The sequence below is a fragment of the Triticum urartu genome, chromosome 7 (assembly GCF_003073215.2).
Source record: "Triticum urartu cultivar G1812 chromosome 7, Tu2.1, whole genome shotgun sequence".
Taxonomy (NCBI): domain Eukaryota; kingdom Viridiplantae; phylum Streptophyta; class Magnoliopsida; order Poales; family Poaceae; genus Triticum; species Triticum urartu.
This window is the reverse complement of record NC_053028.1, coordinates 75098274-75107005: the sequence shown is the minus strand read 5'-3', so window position 1 is coordinate 75107005 and position 8732 is coordinate 75098274.

Genomic DNA, 8732 nt, shown 5'->3' with positions numbered 1-8732 from the left:
CATCGCTGATCTTGAATGCACTAAAGTAACATGTAGGATATCTTGTCCATAAGCTAATAATACTCATGGTACCTTTAGTCTCGATCCCATAAGGCACAACATTCATCGGGAGTCCCTGTTGAAGAACATCGTATGGTAACATACTTAGCAATGAAGTTTAGCTTCACAAATAATGTATGGAAAAGATGCACTGAGGACAAATAGTAAAAATCTTACCATCCTTCCTAAATAGATGTGACCGTAGTTCATTACGAACACTATTGGTCGCACGTTTTCAGTACTAACATTTCTAAGTGCAGGAAGAAAATTTGTCTTGACAGTATCAAGATCCTCAAGCCATGAAACATAATGACTTAGCTCCTCACAGTTTAGTTCAGCCCCGGGACAGTAGTAGGTCCTGTCTACCAAGCGCTGGACATGTTTGCTTGAACCGAAATAAGCTGACAATTGAAATTAGTTGTCAACTATTTTTGAATAAACAATATCAAAGACATAAATATGGTTGAGAAACTTACATAATGGTGTAACTGGAGGCGTCTGCACATTGACCCAGATGTCGGTATTACCTTCAATATCATCTTCCGGACGAATATCAAAGGTGATAACCATATCAGGCTCAAAGGCATAAGTCTTGCATAGTGCTCGCCATGTTTTGCATCCAAAATAGGTGTAGTCTTCTGAATTGTATAATTTTGCGTGGAAAATATAACCATGCTCGGTCTTCAAGTAAACTTTCTTTACCTCCATAGTATGACTGAAACCTATCTTATCCAATACAAAAACTCTTGCATGGCAGGGGATAAGCTAGTAGAATAGTAAAAAAAATATAAGTTGAAGCAAATGAAGCAGATGTCATGCTTAATTACGAAAAAAGACTTGTCGTTATGACTTACTGTATCCACTTAGAAGTTCTCGTCCAGCTTGATGCTGAAGCACCTATCATCATCTAGGAAGATTCCATCACACAGGCTGCGCTCGTCTTCGCAGTATTTGCAAATACCGAAATCCTTTTCGTCGTCAGACATTTCCTATGTTCATAGGTAAAACATTAATTTAAAATCGATCAAAGACAACTACCAGGATACACAACACACAAATCCGGGGCACTTGATATTTCCTACATATTCTGGCAAAAGTCATGCCAAAATTCACGGAAAAATCCGGCATGACCTTTGCTAAAATAGGACATATCGAGCGCCTGAAATTTGCCGGAACGGAAATGAATCAACACTCCGGCAAAACATAGGCCACTCGGAGGTGTAACCTGCAAACATGACTGGCCACTTGGATATTGAGCAACACAAGATATACATTTCAAAATATCTTATAGGACTCAAATTAGCATGCATTCAATAAGCAAAAGTAAATCATCTCATGCGTCTGTACATCGTCGAATATTATCACTAATACATCCCGAATAGTGTCATACATATAACATCACTAGTACAACTAAAACCCTAGCACACGACGGGTATTGGCGCGGGCGGTGGACACCCACAGAGAAGGAACCATCACGGGATCATAGCTCCAGTGAGATCCCTGGAGAACCTGCCGGGTATTAGAGAACATGTGCTCCAACGCAAACAAGTAGCGACGAACGTGCGCGTCCTCCTCACTGACACGGTGACGCACCACCTCCGCGGAGTCCTCGAGCCTCTGGACCGTCACTGGCCCATGCGACCGCCACCAAAGATGGTTTGGGTCAACGACAGGCTGGCTCCTCACCAACCTGCGCCCCCCGGTAGGTAGCGCCTCCCAGTACCACCCCGGCGGAGCCCAGTCCCGGACATGGCCCATCTGATCAAGCAGGTGTCGTCCTCCGCCGACTCGACGACGAGGATGCGGGATGGGCATCGTCCACGTCGATGCGAGAAAAATTGCTTTAACTAAAAAAATAGCAACAAGTTCTTACTAACGAGTTCTATTAATTCAATTAGTTCTTACTAAAAATAAACTTACTATAAATAAAAATAAACTAATACCTAATTAGTACCTAGTTCTTACTAACTAATTAGTACCTAGGAAATACTGCCCTAATTACCATATAAGTAATTAACTAACTAGCACTAAAAATAGCCTAGGGTTCATACTAACTAGCACTAAATAGCTAGGGTTCATACTAAGCAGAGAAGAGGGATCGGAAGGGGAGAGTGCTTACAGAGGGCGGGGAGAGAGATGGGGTCGGGGGAGACGGCGGCACCGAGGCGCGGCGAGGTGGGGTCGGGGGAGACGGCGACGAGGCGGGGCGACGAGGAATAGTAGAGTTGAATTGGGGGAGGAAGCAGAGGAGAGGGAATCAGGCCGCGCGGGGGGTTAGGTGAAAATAGCTTTAACAGTAGCGTGGGGAGGCAAAATGCGCTGCTGCTAAAATCCGTAGTAGTAGCGCTGTTCGTAGAAGGGCGCTACTACTATACCTAGCACGTTGGGAACGGTGTGGCAATTATAGTAGTAGCGCGTTCTGTCCCTGCCGCGCTACTGCTAAGCGGGTAACAGTAGCGCGGTTCTAGCAGACGCGCTACTGCTAAGTAGCAGTAGTGCCTCATTTTAACAAGCGCTACTGGTAACATTCTGTGTCTAAGGTTTTCCCTAGTAGTGCATCCTTCTTATCCGCCAAATACTTGGGGCAGTTTCGCTTCAAGTGACCAGTCTGCTTGCAGTAGAAGCACTCAGTCTCAGGCTTAGGTCCAGACTTGGGTTTCTTCTCCTGAGCAGCAACTTGCTTGCTGTTCTTCTTGAAGTTCCCCTTCTTCTTCCCTTTGCCCTTTTTCTTGAAACTGGTGGTCTTATTGACCATCAACACTTGATGCTCCTTTTTGATTTCTACCTCCGCAGCCTTTAGCATTGCGAAGAGCTCTTGAATCGTCTTATCCATCCCTTGCATGTTATAGTTCATCACGAAGCTCTTGTAGCTTGGTGGCAGTGATTGGAGAATTCTGTCAATGATGCTATCATCCGGATGATTAACTCCCAGTTGAATCAAGTGATTGCAGTACCCAGACATCTTGAGTATATGCTCACTAACAGAACTATTCTCCTCCATCTTGCAGCTGTAGAACATATTGGAGACTTCATATCTCTCAATCCGGGCATTTGCTTGAAATATCAACTTTAATTCCTGGAACATCTCATATGCTCCATGACATTCAAAACGTCGTTGAAGTCCCGGTTCTAAGCCGTAAAGCATGGCACACTGAACTATGAGTAGTCATCAGCTTTGCTTTGCCAGACGTTCTTAACGTCGTTAGTTGCATCTGCAGTAGGCCTGGCATCCAGCGGTGCTTCCAGGACGTAATTCTTCTGTGCAGCAATGAGGATAATCCTCAAGTTACGGACCCAGTCCGTGTAATTGCTACCATCATCTTTCAACTTTGCTTTCTCAAGGAACGCATTAAAATTCAATGGAACAACAACACGGGCCATCTATCTACAATCAACATAGACAAGCAAGATACTATCAGGTACTAAGTTCATGATAAATTTAAGTTCAATTAATCATATTACTTAAGAACTCTCACTTAGATAGACATCCCTCTAATCTTCTAAGTGATCACGTGATCCAAATCAACTAAACCATGTCCGATCATCACGTGAGATGGAGTAGTTTCAATGGTGAACATCACTATGTTGATCATATCTACTATATGATTCACGCTCGACCTTTCGTTCTCCGTGTTCCGAGGCCATATCTGTTATATGCTAGGCTCGTCAAGTTTAACCTGAGTATTCCGCGTGTGCAACTATTTTGCACCCGTTGTATTTGAACGTAGAGCGTATCACACCCGATCATCACGTGGTGTCTCAGCACGAAGAACTTTAGCAACGGTGCATACTCACGGAGAACACTTATACTTTGAAAATTTAGTGAGGGATCATCTTATAATGCTACCGTCAATCAAAGCAAGATAAGATGCATAAAAGATAAACATCACATGCAATCAATATAAGTGATATGATATGGCCATCATCATCTTGTGCTTGTGATCTCCATCTCTGAAGCACCGTCATGATCACCATCGTCACCGGCGCGACACCTTGATCTCCATCATAGCATCGTTGTCATCTTGCCAATCTTATGCTTCTACGACTATCGCTACCGCTTAGTGATAAAGTAAAGCATTACAGGGCGATTGCATTGCATACAATAAAGTGACAACCATATGGCTCCTGCCAGTTGCCGATAACTCGGTTACAAATAATGATCATCTCATACAATAAAATTTAGCATCATGTCCTGACCATATCACATCACAACATGCCCTGCAAAAACAAGTTAGATGTCCTCTACTTTGTTGTTGCAAATTTTACGTGGCTACTATGGGCTTAGCAAGAACCGTTCTTACCTACGCATCAAAACCACAACGATAGTTTGTCAAGTTGGTGTTGTTTTAACCTTCGCAAGCACCGGGCATAGCCACACTCGGTTCAACTAAAGTTGGAGAAACTAACACCCGCCAGCCACCTGTGTGCAAAGCACATCGGTAGAACCAGTCTCGCGTAAGCGTACGCGTAATGTCGGTCCGGGCCGCTTCATCCAACAATACCGCCGAACCAAAGTATGACATGCTGGTAAGCAGTATGACTTATATCACCAATGGTAGCTAACCCCATTCTGGGGTGGATATGGAAAAGCTGATGTACAATGTCGATCAAGATGTTTGCTTGGCTTGTTATAATGGACAGGGTTAACACTAAAGACATGATCCAATGGAGGCATTGGAAGATTAATGAGGGACCAGAATGTGTTCTTTGTCCAACTAGGATACTCAAAGATAGAAATCACCTCTTTTTCCAGTGCAATTTCAGTGTTCGTGTGTGGATTTATCTGCAAATTGTATGGAAAGACAATGATGATATGGTGGAGATTGCTTGCCATGCTATAAAGGATTTCAACAAACCTTTCTTTGGGGAGGTGGTTTTCACGGCCTGGTGGAATATTTGGAAGATCAGGAATGACAGAGCTTTCAGGAACATCATGCCATCTTTCAGGGCGTGGAGAAATGGCTTCATTCAAGATCTCACTCTGCTCTCTCACAGAATCAAACGAAAGTATAGAGAGGCCTTACTTAAGTGGATTGATTTTCTACCTCCTTGAGGAGAGTTGCTTCATTGTAACATTGTAATTATTAGGTATAGTGCACACCTCCTTTGTATAGCCTACTTTAGTTTCCTCTTTTCTTTTTTCTTCTTTTTTTACTCACCTTGAGGAAGCACTATATGGTTACTGCTTTTATTATTAATAAAATGCTGTGGGGTGCAAGCCCTACAGTATTCATGGTAAAAAAGAACTCACTTGTGTTCTACTCGTGCATATGACGTCTATGCATAAAACCTGGCTCAGATGCCACTGTTGGGGAATGTAGTAATTTCAAAAAAATTCCTACGCATATGCAAGATCATGGTGATGCATAGCAATGAGAGGGGAGAGTGTTGTCCACGTACCCTCATAGACCGAAAGCGGAAGCGTTAGTACAACGCGGTTGATGTAGTCGTACCTCTTCACGATCCAACCGATCAAGTACCGAACGCACGGCACCTCCGAGTTCAGCACACGTTCAGCCCGATGATGTCCCTCGAACTCCGATCCAGCCGAGTGTTGAGGGAGAGTATCGTCAGCACGATGGCGTGGTGACGATGATGATGTTCTACTGACGCAGGGCTTCGCCTAAGCACCGCTACAGTATTATGGAGGTGAACTATGGTGGAGGGGGGCACCGCACACGGCTAAAAGATCAAACGATCAATTGTTGTGTCTTTGGGGTGCCCCCTTGCTCCTGTATATAAAGGAGCAAGGGGGGTGCGGCCGGCCAGGAGAGGGGGCGTGCCAGGAGGAGTCCTAATTCCACCGGGAGTAGGACTCCCTCCCTTTTCCTAGTTGGATTAGGACTTGGGGCCAAAGAGGTGGAGGACAAGAAGGAAGGGGGGGCGCCGCCCCCCTCTCCTTGTCCTATTCGGACTAGGGGGGAGGGGCGCGCGGCCCTTGCCCTGGCCGCCTCTCCTCTTCTCCACTAAGGCCCACTAAGGCCCATTAATGTGACACCCCAAAATTTTAATCTTGTTTTATTAATTAAAATTTTGCCAGGAAATTTAAACTTTTATTTTCTGGATTTTCTTTTGATTTCAGAGACATTCTTTTCCTTATTATTATGGAGTTTTTACCTCAAGTGAAAAACTTTCCAAATATAGTGTTGGACTTGTTTACCCTCTCAAGAAAACTTTTCTTTTATCTATGGGATTAATTATATAATTGTTTTTCCTGATCTTCATTTCTTTAAAATGGTTTCCCATGGTTTTAGGGTCCCATTTGTACTACAACCCTTTTATAAATTCATCTAAAATTCCAACCAAAATTTGGAGGTGTCATGTGATGTTTTTAAATCACTTTTATGCAAAAATATATTTCTTTCATTTAATATTTTGAGCTCTACACCAAGTTTTCAAATCTGGTCCAGAGAGCAATTTTGCACTGCAGCCTATTTAAAGATTTCTTTAAAACCTCCACCAAAATTAGGGGATGTTTATAGGAGTATATTATGCAACTTTATGCAAAAACCCATTGATGTTCTTTGAAAAATTCGAGTGAATCAACCTCTTTTTCATTCTGGTCCAACTTGGTGATTTGTACTGCATCCCCATTAAATTTTTCTCTAGTGACCATGAGCTTTCTCCTGCTTGTAGTACACCACACAAAACCCTTAAGTCCAGGAAAGTGGACTCATTGGAGGAATTTAAATGCATGAAAACATGCCCTTTTCCTTCTGCCCAGAACTGTAGTTTTGCAAAACTTGCACTAACAAGTTTCTGCTTTTGGCAAACTAACCTCACCACCCTCTGTATCATCTAAAGAGACCCCAATCTGGAAATTTGGGCCACCCCAAGAGTTGCCAAAATGCCATTGGCATTCTGGCAAACAACTTGTGTGCATGTCCAGTTTTGGCATGATTTTTGTTTTGCACTGTGATCTTGCCCCTCTGCACATACTGGCATGTCTACTAAGCTCCTAGCTAACCCTAACCCTGGCCTGCTAACCCCCAGCCTCTCCTATGCCCTCTAGCACACGCTGGCATTTCAGCAAACACATAGCGAGTGTGCACTGCGCGCGCCCAGAGCGTGCATTTTGCACGCGCGTGCGCCCGAGCCGCCGCGTCGCGCCCCTAGCCCTTACTCGCCCGCAGAGCCATGCCCGACCTCATCCGCTCGCAGGAACCAGCCAAGCCCCCCTGGCTCCCTACAGCACCGCCGTCAGGTCGGCCACGGCGGCTAGCGGCCGGCCACAGTGCGCCTCTGCCCCGGACGGCGCCGCCCGAGCCACCCCGATTCGCCAGCTGCCCCTGGAGCAGCTCGACCTCATCTACAAGCTGTCTGCTAGCGCTCGTCGTCGCCACGTGGCCTGCGGCAACAGAACGGCGGTTCGCCACCAAGCTTATCCCCGGCGGCCGCGAACCGACCTCGTCCACCTATAAATAGGAGTCCCCGAGCTCGTCCAGGCACCCAGTCAGCCTCAAGCCATCCTCCTAGAGTTCCCCTAGCCCGCAAGCGACGGCGGGAAGCCTTCTTCCCCGTCCCCGGCCAGTTCGGCCGCCGCCGCTCTCCGGTCCAATACGTCGCAAGCAAGGCCTCCCCAGCCTATCCAAAGCCACCATCCTCCTCCCCTCAATCTTGCGGAGCCACCCAACACCTCAAACCCGCTCAAGAACCACCGTAGTGCGAACCCCCAATTCTCCCGAAGCCACCGGCCGCCGCGAAGCTCACCGCCGGCGACTCCCTCCACCCCCGCGACCCAACGATCACCGGGAAGACCGCCCCGGTCTTGCGGATCCATCCCGACCCTCTGGAGCTCGCGGGGAGCCGCCGTTCACCGGCGTTGATCGCCGGAGCCTCATCTCCGTTCGGGCAGAAGAAGAGGAGGGAGAGAGGACTGGTCAAACCTGATAGTGGGCCCTGAGGACCCACTGTCAGTGACCCACGCGCCCGTCCATGCTGGATAAGTGAAGGCGTGAAATCCCCGAGTATGCCTCCCCTGGCCCGAAAGCGTATTCCTTTTTGAAACGTTTTCTTTTCTGTTTTAAAAAAACAGATTTGACTAAACTTTGACTGGCTATAACTTTTTAAATATAAATCCAAATGACTTGATTCTTTTTCTGTTGTTCTCAAAATATTGTCTAGTTTATTTTCATATTTATTTAAAAAAATTCCAAACAACTTTTTTGTACTTTTTTCAAACTATGTGTTAATTTGAATATTTTCAAAAATAGGAGTTTGAAGAAGGAGAAAACTTTCAAAAGTTTTGGAGAGCACCTCACCTCTCCACACCTTGAAGGCAAGCATTTTTGAACCCTGGCATAATATTAGCGTGTGATGTTTGATACAGTTACAACACCACCGTGACATGGAGTATCCGTTATTTTCTTTGTGAGGATATGATCATACTCATGAGTGCATATTGGTGATCTCATATAACTGGAACTGGATAAGTTTGCGACAGTAATCATCCTCACATGCCTTTTATGCCTACCGGGAGGAAGCCGAGAAAGTCTTTGTCTTGGGTAGACACGAGCTTATCTCTGGTTCCCCGTCGAGACGGTTGTGTCCGGTATGGCAAGATGAGGTATGATGAGTAGTGATACTGTCTGTTGGATTGAAACATAATTGTTATACTAATCATGCAGGAAATACTTAAGCCTCCTGAGTCGGCCGTAGATCGAGTCTTGTTCCAGTAACCCCCATACTTGTTT